The 17,781-nt window shown below is 35.9% G+C and overlaps 1 protein-coding gene and 1 pseudogene across 1 annotated transcript in view; both read right to left on the reverse strand.

Moving 5' to 3' along the window:
• DIO2 (iodothyronine deiodinase 2) overlaps nt 1–15,343 on the reverse strand; it is a 196,293-nt gene extending 180,950 nt beyond the window's left edge. The window contains exon 1 of the mRNA XM_039883951.1: nt 14,027–15,343. The gene's annotated coding sequence lies outside the window, so the exon portion shown is untranslated. The remainder of the gene's footprint in view (nt 1–14,026) is intronic.
• LOC120619966 (uncharacterized) lies at nt 5,768–5,873 on the reverse strand (annotated as a pseudogene).
• Nucleotides 15,344–17,781: the final 2,438 nt, after the last annotated feature.

Raw genomic sequence — 17,781 nt, forward strand, 5'->3', positions numbered from 1 at the left:
GGTCATTTCACATTCTAGACTTGGACAGAATGCATTAGGAAAGAATTGGTCACACACCTAAGCTTCCCTTGAATGATGTAATTGTCTCATGGGTCAACTTTCCTCAATTTATTCCAAACTCAGAGGATAGAGAAAGAGGATAAACTGCTGTCCCCAGAAGCTCAAGCATTAATTTTGTCTTCTGGATAATGCTCATAAACATCAATTTTACTCCATCTTCACTGTCACCACCTTACTTTAAGCCTCAATCATGGCTCAACAAGATTATTAAAATGACTGCTTTGCATATTTTCTCTTCTTCTAATCCATTCTCCTAACATGCAGCCAAAGTAACCTTATTAAAATGCAAATCTCACCATGCGATTCTGCTGCTTAAGCCTCCACTTTGCTTCTCATTACTATGGGGATAAAAAATTTTAAATGTCCCACATACTTTGGCTTCCAACCCCAGCGACAGCCTCCACTTAAGCCATTCGTCTCTTGATCATCACATCTCGAAGCCCTCGTGTGCTGCTTTTTTTTCCAGGTGATCTTCCTGTCCTCTCGGTCTTCACCTGGACAATTCCATCATAGCCCACAATGTCTGATTAAACTTCCCTTCCCAGAGCTCCCCTCAAAGAAAACTTACCATTGTGCACTTTTCTTTAGTGTCTTTTTCCTTTGAGAAACTTATTATAACTTTTATTTAATATTAATTAATATTATCCATCACTTTCAATCCCAACTGGTACATTAACACACCATTACTAGTGTAAGAAAGAAAGTCACAATGGCGTTCCCGCTGTCCCATGACTATATGATAACTGAAGAGAAATCACTCTGGGAAAGATGGCACAACTCAAAAGACTTGTTCTGATATAATTTTGTACCCTTTGTCAGGTGGTAGAATATGCATAATAGGACTATGCAGACACCCATAAAAAATCATAAATAAGTCCATGAAAAAATAGCCATATTATAGAAATTAATATTTCAATATTTCATATTTGTTTTTTCTGCTATTTTCATAACACAATAATAAACAATCCAATTTTTAAATGATTGGAATCATGGGGTTAGAAGGGACTTCAGATTATCACTAATAATCTTATTATTATTTATGTGGTAGCATATAAAGAAGCAGAGTAGACAGCGAAAAAGCCTTTAAATTTTAAGTCTCAACTATGCCACCTGGTAGCTGTGTGACTTGAGGTAAATTATTTAACCTCTCTTAGCCTGCATTTCTTTATCTGTAAATAAGAACAGATTATAATACCTAACTCAAATGGCTATAAAAAGTAAATTATGATATTTTGAAGCAATTAGCACAGATTGTTAATGTTAAACACACACAATAATGTTAAACACAATAATTCTAGACTTGTAGATTTCATGAAAATTTTATATATAAAATATATGCACATTACGTATAAAATAGATTACATATGTAATATATAAAATATAAAGGTACTATATATTCAAATATACATATCTTGTTTTAGGTAAGACCCACAGGATGTGATGTTGCTTATTTTGTCAAATATTGTGAAAAAAAATTATAGAACAGCATAGTTTCTCAGAAGAAAAGACATTTTAATAACAAAATGTTGTTAAATGTAAAGTATATTTTTACATTTAAATTAACTACATTTAGCTTTAGTTATGCATTTCTCTACAGAAGGATAAAACTTGATCTCAGCCTCTCGCTCACTGATTTATGAGCTGGTTAGTCTTGGAGACCTATGCTGTAGTAGATATTTCATAAATGTAACTTGAACCTAAACCCATTCTAAGGCTCCAAATAGTCTAAATCATTCAGGACCAATTCTTGCCTAGGCTCTTCAAGTTCTCAAGAAGAGACTCTCTTGTGGCTCATGGCATATCTAAATCTATATATGCCATATAAGACTAACCTTTCATATATTTTCGAGTAAACTCATGCCTATTGTTTTAATGGCAGAAGAGTATGATTCCTGGTAGGAGTTTTTTAATTTAATAAATATATACACACACTTTTCAGCTGGTTAAGAAAATTCCAGCTAGGATGTACCAGTCTACTTTAAAGTAGATTTGAAGGACTTTTTAAATATGAGATTAAGACCCTAGGTAATGAAGGTACAGAGATACCACAGAATATTTGAAAGATGACTCAGGACTATTGTGGAATATAGCTTGTAAAACTTTTGGAAAGCAAACTGGCAACACCATAGTAAAAATATTTAAATATTTACACCTTCCAACTTGCATAATAAATTATCCATAATAAAAGTCTTTACAAAGATATTCATCTTATTTTTGATTAAAACTTGAAAAAAATCCTAAAAATTCAAAAGTAAAATTCAACATACACACACTACACACACATACATGATAGAATATTATAGAATTATGTTCATAAAGAATTTTTAGTTATATTATATTATAGGCATTTTCTCATTTACAGTAGTCCTCCCTCATCCATGGAGGATACATTCCAAAACTCCTAGTGGATACCTGAAACTGCAGATATTACCTAACCCTATATTGTTTTTTCCTATACCTACATACACACCTATGATAAAATTTAATTTATAAATTAGACACAGTAAGAGATTAATAACTAATAATAAAATACAATTAAAATACACTGCAATAATAGTTACATGAATGTGGTTTCTCTCTTTTCCTCCACTAATTTTTTAAATTTTTATTACATTTATTGGGGTGACATTGGTTAATAAAATTATATAGGTTTCAAGTGTACTATTCTCTAACACATCACATGTATATTGCATTGTGTGTTTACCACCCAAAGTCAAATCTCTTTCTTTCTCCATATATTTGTCCCCTTTTCTACTTCCAATAATTTTTTTTTTTATTTTTCAGTCTGAACATATTCCCAAATCTGTGTATCCATCCCTTACCTCCAGTAAATGACTTGATATCATTCATTTCAGGGGATCCCTTGCTGAAGTCTGCCTATAGGCTCAGTACTTTCTGGCATGACACATTCTATCAATTGGAACACATTTCTGTTCATGTCTTCCACCCATAAATTTAATGCCTTTTCCATCTTAACTAAGCACTTATGCACTGTGGCCGTAACTTTTGCAGTTGGAGGTGTGACAGCAAAAATAGCACAAATTTCTTTTTCCTTCTTCACAATTTCATGAATAGAAAATTCATTCTTACCATAGATCTTAGGAACCTTAGCACACAATTTTTTTCTTTCCTAATTAAGTCGAGAACTTTCACCTTTTCACTTAAAAAAAGCACTTTATAGCTTCTTTTTGGCATATCCAAATTGCTAGTATCATTACTCTTGTCCTTTGGGGTCATTATAAGTAAAATAAGAGTCACTTGAACACAAGCACTGCAATACCACAACAATCAATCTGATAACCAATGTGACTACTAAGTGACTAATGGTCAGGTAGCATATGGAGCATGGATATAATGGACATAAAGGGATGATTCACATGCAGGATGGAGCGAGACTCATGAGATTTTATCACACTACTCAGAATAGCGTACAATTTAAAACTTGTGAATTGTTTATTTCTGGAATTTTTCATTTAATATTTTCAGACCAAGGTTGACCATGGGGAACTGAAACTACAGAAAGTAAAACTGTGGATAAAAGTGTGCTATGTTCTAGGCCGGAAGACAGCAAACTATAACAGCCCATGGGCCAAACATTCTGCCCTCTGTCTGTGTATGGCCCATGAGCAAAGAAATAATTTTTATATTTTTTAATTATTAAAAAATTTCAAGATAAAAATATTTTATAATATCAAAAAAATACATGAAATATAAATTCCAGTGTCTATAAATAAAGTTCTATTGGAACACAGTCAAGATCATATGCTTCTGCATTGTCTGTGGTTTATTTGGTACTACACAACTGCAGAGATGAATAGTTGTAAAAAGAAATGATATTGCTCATGTTGCTTAAAATATTTATTGAGTGGTTCTTTATAGTAAAAAAATTTACCAAACCCTGTTCTGGGAAATGGTGCTATTTGGTGATGGTCTAATCCCAAAGGTGGTTCCTCTATGCTATCCCGCCCCACCTCCCCCGCCCCACTGATGTTCATACGGAGTGGAGGTGAAAGGCAGCACATCAAAGTGTTAACGGTGGAAAATTACCTTTGAGAGAACATCATCTGAGCTGTGACAGACATTTAATATTTTTTAAGTGAATGAATGCATACAGAGGGATTCACAATGAATCAGTGTTTTTTAAAAGTCCTATGTCAGTCTGTCCCTTGCCACTCCATTGAAGAAGCCAACAATTGCTTTGGGAGCTTTTGGATTCCTTACTGTGGGGAGATGCCCTGGTTTAAGAATTTCTAGAGTCATGGAATAATGGGGAAAGACTCTTCTCTCACCGAAATCTGGTTTCTGAGAGGGCTTTCCTGACCCTACTGAGTTTGACAGGCCAGCCTGACCAGTGGAATTAACCATGCTTCAAGCAGGGGCTATGAAATAAGAACTTCTGGTATATTAACTTGTCTCTAGACTTGTGCCACTAGCCATACGTGGCTATTTAAATTTATATTCAAATTATTTAAAATTAAATAAGATAAATATTTTAATTCCTCAATCACACTAGCCACATTTTAAGTACTCAATAACCACACATGGTTAAGGGCTTCTGTTTTGGATGGCTCAGAGTAGATCATTTCTATCATCATAGAAAGTTCTATTGAACTTTCTATTTTGCTCCAGACAGTAGGACAACTCTTTTATGCAATTGATGATATTGCATAGGATTGAGCATTTTTGCCTTACATCATCTGTGTAATTTATTAAGCTAAGCTTCTGTTCCCAGTATTTTCTATGGCAACATATCTCTAAATTGAGAAATCACTGGGACTGAAGATTTGCCATCCAAAAGCCTGTTTTCTAAATTTCGAAACTCTATGTGTATCTCTCTTACCTAGGCTTGTGATCCAAAACTTAGAAGTGGCTCCTCATCTCACATGAGAAACTCGAAGGCTGGTTTTTCACTGAATATAATTCTTATTATGCAATTATGCTATACCAAGGTCTGTGAGTGTACATTAGCAATCATTTATTTCTCTGTGATGTGTTTAAAGCCTTGTGGGCTATAAATCAAGTAATTATGAATGTTTTCTGGCTTGCAGCTTTACTTATACCACTGTTCTCTACACCCAGGGCCTTCTGACCAAGCCTCTGAGAGTACTTCACATCTCTGTACTCATTAGAACATCTCATTCTCCTAGATGGATGACAGGGGTTAAGTCTACTCACAGATGGAGAGACCAAAGGAAAGAAAATTACAAGGTTGCTGTGTGACATTGACCATTCTAAGAACTGAATCCACGAAACCAATAGTAACTGACCCAGTCCTCACAGTGATGATTTGACCTTTGAAGAACATTCCTTACCCGAAATTCCTTTACAGGCTTTTTTGTTTTTTGGTTTTTTTTCCAGATCCATTTTCTGCATTTATGGAAAAGAGCAATTCTTTTCCTTTCTTTTTTTTTTTCTTCTTTTACTAATTAGAAAAGTGGTTAATGTTCATTTAAAAATTTTTAGCAAGTATAAAGGAGAAAAAAAATCCAGAAACCAATTGCTAGTTAATTCCGCTTTTTTTTTTTTCTTCATTCAAGAACTATTTAGAAATGCAGCTTTCCACTTTACCTCTTGGTGCTTACTTTTCTCCCTTTCTATAAATCTGAGAGATAACATAGTATGTTGGAAACAGCATAATCTTCGGCATCAGACCAACCTGTGTACAAATCCTGGCTCTGACACTGTGTGAAGTTGGGTAAATCATTTAAACTCTCTGAGTTCTATTTCCTTATATGTAAAATCAATGTATTTATAGTAGCTCTGCAGGCTTTCTAGCAACAAACTACAGAAATGATCCCTGAAAGTATAGTCTTTCTGTAGGTTTTCTAAGGATTCAAATAATCTCTGCTATTTGGGGCACTATCTAGGCTGTTTGGGACACAAGACAATGAGTTCCACCCAAGTCGTTTCTCTGCACCAACTTGGAGCAACACAAATGAGCAGAATTTTTTTTTAATCATAAAAAGAAGTTTGGAACAGGGAATCAGGGAATGTGAGCCCCTGGGGTAGTGCCCAAGTTTTTCCATGATTCAGGGAGGGAAGACAGATTTTTTTCTTTTTCCTGGGCCAGGCTTGCAAATCCCCAAGTATGCCACCAACTACAAAACATTCCATGTTAATACACCATTCAGAGCAATGATTGTTAGGTTCTCAAGTTGTAGACTCAACACAGAAGAGGATGTATGCAAGGCAGGTAGGGCTGTGTAATCTTAAATTACAGTTAGTTAAATGGGAGCCTTTGAGAAATGATTAGGTTTATCCATAGTATTTAGAGGTCTCTCTTGCCAACTCACATACTACTGCCACAATAGGGATGAAGGAATCATGGAACCTTCTATACAGCCTTGCCAATTCTCTTTTTTTCCAGGCTGATTATTCAGTTTGGAAATTAACCCAGATTCCTTGTTTCTCTTTCTGCTTACTTTCCTCCACTGTTTTCTGATCAATTCGCTTATTAGAAGCTCTGCCAGAGGGTAGAAAGGAACATGTTCAGGAAGCATTGAGTCAATGTTTCATTGTTTTCTAGTAACACAGATAAAAGTTATTTGGAAGACTATACTCTAAGACTGTCCTTTGCTCCTGATTATGCAAATGACAGATCAATCAAAGCCCTGGTAGAATTATCTTGTTTTCTACAGCTACATGCCATTCTTTAGAACTGGACATTCAAGAGCTATCATCTCCTTTTTCCCTCATTACCATGGACAAATTAAAATCTGGGTATACCAAAACTCTCCCAGAGGCTGTATATTTATTTTTAGCTCCACACATTGATCTAAAACTAGTTTAGAAAAAAAAAAGTGAATTTTATCTTTCAACTAATGAGAACAATTTATAACATATTGAATAACTTAGAGGGTTTCCATTGTATTGTGAAGTCAGCAATTGATATAGCTTACTTTCCTGCCTTACGACTTGATTTTATGAAAAGTACAGTTGTTTGGGAAAAGTTTTAAGAACATTGTTTTCTAACCACCTCACCACTATGCAATATTTATTGTTACTGCAGAGATATTTCTTCCCCTTAGGCCCAGCTTGAGATTATTTTATGCCCTAAAACACATCACAGTATGCCCTGGAGCGTATCTTGGGAATCAGAAGTGAATCTTTAAATCACCTAATTTTACATTTCAGTAACTATGGTTTGGTCAGTATCTGTGCAGAACACACACTGAGGCAGAGGTTAAAAACACAAAGACAAAACCTCAGACTCAGTGGAATAAATAATTTGACTTTAGGTGGAAAGAGTCTGTAATTTTTGTCGACTTTGTCTTTCAAAATACCCCTTTCAAAAAATATTAGCTCCTCAACATACATAAAACGACACCCTCCTCTAACCAAAGTATTTTTAAAAATAATTAGTCACTGTCTTTATTACATGTGAGTAGTCAGATAAACAAGATATGCCTGCTTCTAAATGATTTATCACTTCTGATCTTTATTTGTTCAATTTGAAGATTATTGCTTTTCATATTGCCAGTGAGCCCTTGGAAGCTAAAAATGAGATCCAGTTACCAAGATCTAGGTAAGCTATCTATTTGGAATTTTTTTTTTTTTTTGAATGCTCAGGTATGCAGATCCAACTATGACCATAAAACTACCTTTATTTTATTCTTAAAATTATAAAAAATGTTCATGGACTTTGGCAAACAACAAAATTTGCCATAGGACCTTCATCGGTTTAATCAGGCCCAGTTTTTTGTCCTGAAAAGTGGATTTAGAAATACTTACTTCATAGGATGGTTGCAATCTAACACAGGTCTCAGTGTAAACATCTGAGAATTTTGCCTGTCATGCAAGAGACAATTAAATACTCTCTTTATAAGCAAACTGGAAAAGTTAATTGAATACCTTCTTATTGTGTTATAGGCAAGACGGCCTCATTTGGAAAAAGAAATGCCTCTAGGATATATCGGGTTTTCTGAAGTGTATAAAGAAGCAGGTTTTTTTCTTTTTTTTCTTTTTCTTTTTGCTTTAGTTTTGATTTAGCTGTGTTTGAGGTCCTCCTATACACCACACATTAAGCTAGGCATTGGTATTTATTTCCTTCTGGACTACAGCAGCCGAAGCTGACTCCCTATTATTATTCATTTCATCCCCAAATCATTGGTCCAAGTAAACACTGATGATTCCATAGCTTCCGAAAGTGATGGGTTTGGGAGAAACCAATTTTGGTTAAAAAGGTATGGGGCGAATTTGGAAGACAGGACACTTGCTAAGAGACTGCCACCTGTTGTAATAATTTCTCTTCTATCTCTGGACTGGGTCATTTTAGGAGATATAGCAGCTATCTGTGACTAGCATGAAGATAAAATCCAGGGATGACAGAGGGCACTCTTTGATGATACTCTTGAGTTGCTAAAACAACAAACGCTGAAGTCCGCTCTTCTGCTAGATTTCTTATATGTGAAATAAAACATGTCCTTGTGTAAGTCAGTCTGGATCACTTGGATTTAACAAGTCAAAACACCATTCCAACTAAAATTGTTCCCTTGCTTCTACTAGTTCCTTTTCCCTCACAGTTCTATGGTCAACACAGTAGCCAGAGTGATCTTTTAAACTACTGTCTTCTCATTTCCTGGCAAAAAAACCATCTGGTGGCCTCCAATAACCCTAAGAATAAAATCCCAAATCAGTACCAAGGTTTACAGCCTTCCATAAGGAATTCTATAGTGGCCTCCAGGAGAAAGGACAACAGCATCCTGTGTCATCTCCTATCCGCCTTGCCCGGTCTAGCTCTGCTACACCCACAGTAGCCTTCTTTCTGTTCTTTGAATATAGCTCATTCCCATCTCATGTCCTTCTCTCTTGTTCTTCCCTCTGTCTGAAGTGCTCTTTTTCCATTTTTATTTTATTGTGTTCTCAGCTCAAAGTCACCTTTTCAGAGAGACCTTAATCATCTTATTTAAAAAAAAAAAATAGCTTGCCTACTTAACTCAACTCTCTACTTCATTATATTATATTGTTTTCTTCATTACATATGTCACTATCTAAAATTATATTATTTATTTGTTTACTGGGTTTGTCTGTCTTCTATACTAATATGAAAACTTTATGAGAATAGAGAGGCCTGTCTGCCTTGTTTTCCCTTACATCTCCAAGGCCTTGCACTGTGCATAGCATATAATTCCTATCAAATAAATGAAAGGCAGAACTATTGTAGGGATAGGAGTAACTCAGCCTGAGATAAATAGACAAAGCAGAATGAATAATCAAAGGCAATAGGAAAATAATGTTCGAAAGAAATCTCAATAGAGTAATTAAAATGGAAAAAGTACAAATAGAAACATGTAATATAAAACAAATGGCTAGAAATACCAATGGCTAGGGGTCTGGCTCTGAGAAAAGAAAAGTAAATGGATGTTACTTATGCACAACAGCAAATCTAAATACAAAAAGAAAGACACGGAACCTAGGTCCCAAGAGGAGGTAACCTCGGCTGCCCAGGATATTAGAAGGACCTGAGATCTAAGTTGAAGTACTCCAAAGATGTAAATTTAGTTATAATTGGTCAAAAAGTTTAGAATTGCATATTTTCTCCCTTCTTTCTGGGAAAAGAATGTGAACTATTAGAAAGAGATAAGAGCTCTGTCTCTAGGAAACTGCTGAAAATTTAAAGGAGTATGAAAAAATAGGAGGGGCACAACCTTTAAAAAGTACGTCTTTAAATAGTATTATGATGACATGCTCTTTGAAATAAATAAACAGAAAAAAGGTTTGAATCAGGAAAACGAACAGAACATACAAGGAAAGAGAAGCCATCTGAAATGTAAAGTGGTATCTTTTCTGTTCACACAACAGTATTGCTAAAGTTAAGTCTTCCAAAGCTTAGAAATTAGACAGTTATACAATGGTTGGGGTCGGGGGAGGGCAGAGTCAGCTATAACAGGAAGTACTTAAAACATGCTTGAAGGGAAGAACAAGATGTGAGAACTTTGTAATAGATATTAAAAATACATGCGAAAAAGGTGTCGATGCAGAGGTAAACTCAAAAGCTATAAAACACTGAGAGATCCCCATCTACATAAGCGATTAGAGAGAAGAAAAAAGGTGAAATTCTAATGGACTTCAAGCAATTGGAAAACTGAAGTCGATTTAAAGAAATTTATGATGGTCTTTCAGAACAGTTAGGCCCCAACCAGAGTTCATGATCTATAACTCTGTTTTTGCATAAAAGTTCACCATTAAGCCAAGGACAGCAGCGTGATCATAAACAGATCAAGGAAAAAGTATATGAAGAACAGTAATCTTCAAAACAAACAAAAACCTTTAAAAAAAAAAAAAAAGGCCTTACCTGGCAGAAATAAGAAGAGAGGAAAAACATAAAGCCATCTATGCTGACCAGATCTCCTTAACTCAATCACCAGGAGAAGTCTCCCAGGACTGGAGACTGAATTATGAGAGGAGGATAGGAAGGCACAGCCAAGGACTGTGGGGTCCTGAAAATTTTGATCTTTTTCTACTATGTAAGACATGCAAGGCTATTTTGACTTAAATAATGGTAACAGCTAACATTTTTTAGTACTGACTGGTTACCACTGTTCTAAGCATTTTATATGTAGAATCTTATCTCTCAGAACACTACAAAGTAGGTTCTCTTTCTCCTCCAGTTTATAAGAGGAAAAAGTATCTTATCTCTGATTTCACAGTGTCTGGGAAAGAGTAGACCCCAACATATCTATTGAACAAATAAATTAAGGAATGAGTGAAAAAGATTCAGAATGAAGTAAAAAAAAAAAAGAAAGAAGAGATAGTGATAAGATAGAGAGGAAAGGAAGAGGGAAGAAAAGAGATGATTCTGGAACAAAGATCAAACAAAATTAAGACAAACCACAAGACCCCAAACAGAAGAGGAAGATGAAAGTCTGAGGATCTCAATAGGACCCTTTAGAAAAACAACAAAATGACAACAGGCATAATTGCATAAAATACACCAGAAATCTCAAGTGGCTGTAACAATGTCTAACATGCCAGACAGGATGTAAAAACACACAAGTCTAACCATTTGGGGATGTGCTACATTTACCTTGGATATAATTTAGACAAAGAAGAGAAATAATTCACCTTACCAGAGAAGATGTTTGGAATTCTTTCTTTCAAGGTAAATAAAATACAAAAGAAAACAAGAAAGAGCGAAAGAAAGAACAGAAAGGAAGGGTTAAAGAGAAGAAGAAAGACTAACTTTATTATATTTACATTGACTACCGAGACCTGGATATATTCCACAATATACAGTTCTGCTCTGAAGGGATTGCAAAAATAAAGGTAAAAACTAAACACACTGAAGCATGCTTTTCTCTACTATAGAAATTTATATGAAAATTAACAAGAAATATAGCCTATTTCATGCATGTTTGTTCTGGAAGAAAGGATCACCATTCTTATTAGGATTTTAATATAATGAAGCAACTCTTCATTTCAAGATCTCGGAAGACTAAAATGCAGGGATTTCCCCCAGTAGAATACAGAAAGATGGTGAACAGGATGACATAAGCTTTCAAACTGTGCTAACAGTATACAGAAGAATAGTAAGGGAGAGATTAGAGGATCACATCTCTGAGAACTTGGTAATGTGTTTAAAAGACGGTTCTTAAGGCCATGATGAAAGAAAATATTTAGAATAGCACAAAGGCTGTAAGATACACCCAGAAGGTTGTCAATCGCCGCAGTGACCCTTACCTCTCCATGCCTAGGCTTGACCCAACTAAAAGTAGAACTAGACTGATTGTCTGACATGGGATACTGAAAAAGATCATCTCACATTCAAGATTTCTATTGTCCAGTACCATTTCTACAACCAACTAGTTGTGACCTTGGGCAACTTATATAACCTCTCTCGGATTCCGTTTTCTCATCTGTAGGAGGCAGGAATTAATTTTGAAGATCAGAGAAATTGCTTCTAATTCAGAAAGCAATTCTATAGGGGCCTCTATTAAGAATTGGAATAGTAACTACTGCAAGGAAAAACGTGAAACAGCAAACAGGACAAGTTCCAATGAAAAAGTCGATTGCTTCAAAGATGGACAATTTCAACATAAAAATCTCTTAATGGTAGTCCTTTCAAAAGTGGCTCATGAAATTCAGAAATATTTAAACTATTATGAGATAAATATTACGGCCATAATTTCAAGTGCCTGTGAATTTTAAGTTTTTTTTTTCCAGTTTTAAGAATTATCCTCCAACCCTTGGAATAGCTTTTCCTCAACCTTAATTTACAACGATGATATATTGTCTTAGGATAGAATTTCTTCTTATAACAATAATATGATTTACCTTAGTTTTAACTGTTCCCACACAGATTATGATGTTGATCTTGAGTTATAGGAAGAGATATGAGATGGAGCCCATCAGCTCCAATCAACTGCATAGTTGAAGAGCAACACGATTAAGAAGAATACGCTCCTGGATGGATATTGTTTTTGTTTTCCCAGCATCCCTTCATTTATCCCTCACGACATGAGTTCTGGAATGGCTGCAATGGCAGGACCCTGCTCCCTTTTCCTTCAGAGAGATACTTTTTCTCCGGGGAATTTGAACCTTGATCAGAAACACATAGTCACATAAGCAAATTATAAAGGAATAATCCAACAGACGTGCCTTGGAAGGAATATATCTATATATATTTTTCCAGCTCTTCCTTGATTCTGTGAGCTACTCTGTACCTAAGCTAACCCGAGTCAGTTTCAGTTGCTTACAACCAAAGAATCCTGATGCCAAAATACAGCAGTGCCAGTGTTCCTAATCAAATTTCTTGAAGGGAAACGTCAGGATAACACATTCCTTAATCTTTCGCTAAAAGAAAGAAAAGAGTAGCTCAGCTCTAGAATAACAGAAACGAAGTGACTTATTTTACTAATGAGAAAACTGAATTCCGAAGAGAAGAGACTGATCTGAGATCATACAATTATAATTGATGGACCTGGATTCAAAACACCTGATGCTTACATGTAACACTTTTCTCCAAACACCAACAGTTTTAATCAATAAGCCACAAATAAGTAATTATCTCATAATGGAATGCAGGCTCTATTTCTAAAGAAAAAAAAAGATTACTAAAAGTGATCGTTTTGTTTTTAAAGTTTTTAAATGTTTTAATAGGAAATATATTCATACAGCTCAAAAAAAAACATTAAAACATACGCAGCGAGAGGTCTTTCTCGTACCCCTGCCTCACGACCCTTCTTCATCCTCAGGTAACCACATTGATTCACTTCTTACATATGCAAGCACAAAAATATTTTTTTCATTTCCTACACAAAAGGCAGCATAATCTACCAACTTTGGTGTATCTTGCTTTTTTTAAGCAGCAAGATATAGATTTTTCAGATCATTACATTATTTTTATTTTCGCAGGTGTATAATAATCCATTCTATGACAATACTATAATTTACTTAACCTTCCTCCAACTGACATTTAGATTGTTTCTGATCTTTTGTTGTTCAAATAATGTCTTTGTAAGTAATATCAGTTGGTAGCTAAGCCATATTTGGGGGGAATAAGTTTCCAGAAAGGTGTTTGCTGGGTCAAAGGGGATCTGTGCATTTGAAAATGTGATATATATTGAAAAGTTGCCCTTCATAGGAGTTCATGTAGGTTTGTATGATACACTCAGGAATCATAATATCTGTTTCCCTACCATTTCTCTAACAGTGCATTACCAAAGAATCATTGTCCATTTCAGCTATTTGAGGGAAAATAAATCAAAATAGTTAATTTTTTTAGTATTGAAAGAATATTTTATATCAGTTTCACTTGTAGGTTTTCTACCTTGAACATGCAACAAAAAGCATAACAGACAGCTCTAATCTATGGTTTTAAAGAGTCACACACACTCAAAATTTTCTTCTGAAATTATTTTTGTCACATGAGAATCCTTTCTTTCCATCAGCCATTGCTGTAATTCTTTAAGCCAGTGAATTGCCAAGGATCCAGGCTCCAAATGATTTTAATCACAACTCCACCTACCTGGAAACCAGACTTCTGGTGACTCCAGCCATCCAACTTGAAAGTGGCACAGGCTTCCAGTAAACAGCCGTTCCAAAACCAGGCTACTTTAATCTTTGCAGATACATCCTCAGGGCAAAGTGAGGGCCTGAGATTCTGGGTAAAAATGATTTGGTTCACTTTGCAAGCTCACTTGTCTGAGCTCCCAATTAGAGGCAATCCAGATCTTCTCCTACTTCTCTGAAAATTCACCAGTAACACCAGCAACCAGGGGGATCTTGTTAAAGCCTGCTACAGATCAGCTGTGTGACCTTAAGGAACTCCCCAGCCTCTTTTTCCTTCTGCCTTCTGATATAGAAAATGAGGGGATTGAACAGGGCTCCTTTTGTTGTAAAATTCTCTTTCACAGACCCTTTCTTGGCCTCGACCCATCCTTCCACTCTTCGAATGTTGTAATCTCTACATTCTAGTCTCAACTCTTCTCCCTACATTCTTTCTCTCTGAGAGTTCACACCTCCTTACAGCCTTGACTATCAGCTCCAGGCAAATGAAAGTCAGTATTACAGATCTTATCTCTCTCTCTGTTGGCAGATTGCATAGAGTCAAGAATGCTGAGAGAAACTCTGTAGCCACCCTACCACCTCTTAACCATACAATAACCAAGTGAGAAGAGACTTATTCTTAATGATTGGAGGATGCCTGTAGAACGGGAGGCTAGTGTTCTTATTCTCTGTTTAGATGGTTGCCTAGGTAGCTGACTTACTGGTCTATATTATGCTTCCTTAAATAAAAGAATTGGTGAGAGAGGTGAAAGTAGGTGGCAGAGGAGCTCCTGGAAACCTACTTTATGGTGTGGCAAGGATGCCAAGTTTCTCCTGGGGCATCTAACTGGGCTGGAACTATTCTTGGAGGTATTTACCTTGGCTAGAGCTTTTCTTGCCAATACCCCAGGCAAGGGGGCCCAGGATTAAGAACCTATACTATGTAATATTGGGGGTGGGAGCTGAGTGGGCAAGGTAGAATCAGTGTGGGAACTCCTAAAATGGGTCTAATATCATATGGAGAGTCCTAGTCCTAGGCTATTTTCAAAGAACTTATATATGTGACATATTATAGAATCAGCATTTGGAGACCCATTATACAAATAGCACAGCAGGCCAGTTTGTATTGTCCAGAGAAGCAAAGACAAGCTACAGAAAGAGAAATACAACCTGAACAATTGAATCAAGAACCATCTGCCATTCCTCTATTCTTTTCCCTAACCACTCCTCTACAGCAGAGGTCATAGGCCTTAAAAAGAGAATAAGAAAACAAAATCATGGCCCCAATTCCCACCCTACATATACTCACAAAAGGCACACATTGTTTGGTACAGGAGTGGGAGAGAAATAAGTGAAAACCACCACTCTTTCTCTTCTGTCCCTTTGAGCCCAGAATCAAGATTTTGATCAAGAAGGGAAAGATTTGAAGTAGAGTTGAGATTGGAGTTTTAAACTGGACAGTCTTTTAACACCTAAAAGCGACTGGGAAGTTATAAATCTAGCTAAGATGTGGTAAAGGTATTTGCTACCAGGAAAGAAAGGAGGAGTGAAGATAGGACAGCTGGGGAAAGTGTTTACACAAAAATAATCCCTGTCTCATGTTTGAGCTGACCTAGTGGAAACTGTTCAATAAACTGCAGTTGTCAAATCAGGCTCTTCCACTTGCAGCTGTTGACCTTTGGCAAGTTACTTAACTTACTTTTGCCTTATCTACGAAATCGATTCATGAGATAGACATCTAAAACATTAGAATAATCTCTGAACACGTAATTGTTCAATTCATACTAGCTATCATGTGACTAGTTTACATGTGTCGTATTCATCTTAAAATCAATGTACCTAAGGATAAGTGGTGATGACATTATTGTGGAACATGAATTCAAATGTATTCAAAGGTATGGAGTGTGAAAAAGGGGAGGTCAAGAAAGTAAAGAACTTGAGAGTATATGACTTATCTTATACATTCCAATCCAAACTTTAAAAACAATCTATGCTGGCCAAACAAAACTATTCTGCAGATAAATTCTGCCTTGGAGATCGCAATCTCGAAAATAATTTCAAAATCTCATTCAGTTTTAACATTCTACGGTTACTAAACTAGTCTGTTTTTTGTCTTCCTCATTTTGGCCAGTGGTGCCAGGATTCAACCTGGACTGGACCATTTAGTCAGCTTTGATGCCTTTTCCTTATTGCCTCTTTATTCTGTTAGTCATCACATACCATTCATGCTCCCATTCAACAAACTGTTAGCCTCTTCTCCAACATAACTTCTGAATACTCCTTGTCTTTGCCTACTTCCACTCCTGTATTAGTGAGCTATTGCTACAAACCTAGGATCTTACAAGAATAGTGTGTATTTTTCTTGCTCATTGTTTTGGGGGTTAGCAAGGGCAGATTTGCTTCATTCTGTAACTGGCTGGGTTCCAAGCTTTGGGTCAGGAACAAATTGACCTCATACATTTTTCACCCTCCTTGGACCAGCAGCTATTTAGGGGCAAGTTCTTTTTTTAAAAAAAAAAAAAAAGTTTTTTAATTAAATTTATTGGAGTAACATTGTTTAATATTATATAAATTTCAGGTGTACGACCTTATAATACCACATCTGTATACTCTATCATGTACTCACCACCCAAAGCCTAGTCTCCTTCCCTCACCATGTATTTAGGGACAAGTTTTTTTTATGGTAAATGGCAAAAGTATAAGGGGGTGAAAAAAAAATCACAATGTCTCTCGCGGTCTTAGCCTAAAACTAACACTCTGTGACTTCTGCCCACATTCCATTGGCCAGAGCAAACCACACAGCCAATCTCAACATCAGTGAGGCTGAAAAATATACTCCATTCACTCTAGTGAAAGGTATTGCAAAATCATATGGCAAAGGGTATAGAATTATATGGCAAAACATATAATTCTAACAAAAAGAGGTCATGGATAATTGTGAACAATGAATGAATGAATAAATGAAAGCCCATTCTCGGTCACAATTATTCAGGTCTCTCTCACACCCAGATTATTCTTAACCTCCCCCCTTCCCTATGCCAAGACACCACAAGGATAGAGACATGTGGAGCAGACCTGGACCCAACCACAGCCTGGAGCCAACGCCAGCTCAGGTGACCTGCATCCTGACACAGAGCTACTTGGCTAAGCCAGCCTAAATCAGCAGACCTACAAGTGTAAAAATAAATGTTTGCTGTTACAAGACACCAAGTTTTAGGGTGGTTTATTAGGCAGCATTTATATGGCACTAGCTGATTAATATAATGCATTTTCTCATATTTTTTTTCCTATGTCCTTGACATGACTTCCACACTTTTTCAATCTCCTTAAATCCTTATTTAAGAAGATATTTCAGATTGACTCAAATCTTCTTTTGGTATCTTCATCTCATCTCCAAAAATATCCTCAGAGGCTCTGCTACTTACTTTAAAAACAGTTGCTCTGTGTATTTTTGAGAACTTTTTAAGTATTCATCTTTCAGCAAAGATTTTTGAACACCTACTATGTGAATAATGACAGAAGCTGGGGATACAATGGGGAAACGGGATCCATCTTCAAGGACTTTATAGTCTAATAGGAACAAAACAGTAACAATTAAAAAGGACTACGAATGTTCTAATTTTCAAAATAATAGTCTTAGATGCTCAATTAAATTTCAAGCTAGGGCAAAGAGTTAAGGGCAAAGATTGTTTTATTCTTTCTTGATTCCCTATGGTACCAAACAAGAGCTTTTCT

The sequence above is a fragment of the Pteropus medius genome, unplaced genomic scaffold (assembly GCF_902729225.1).
Source record: "Pteropus medius unplaced genomic scaffold, Ma_sr-lr_union100, whole genome shotgun sequence".
Taxonomy (NCBI): Eukaryota; Metazoa; Chordata; class Mammalia; order Chiroptera; family Pteropodidae; genus Pteropus; species Pteropus medius.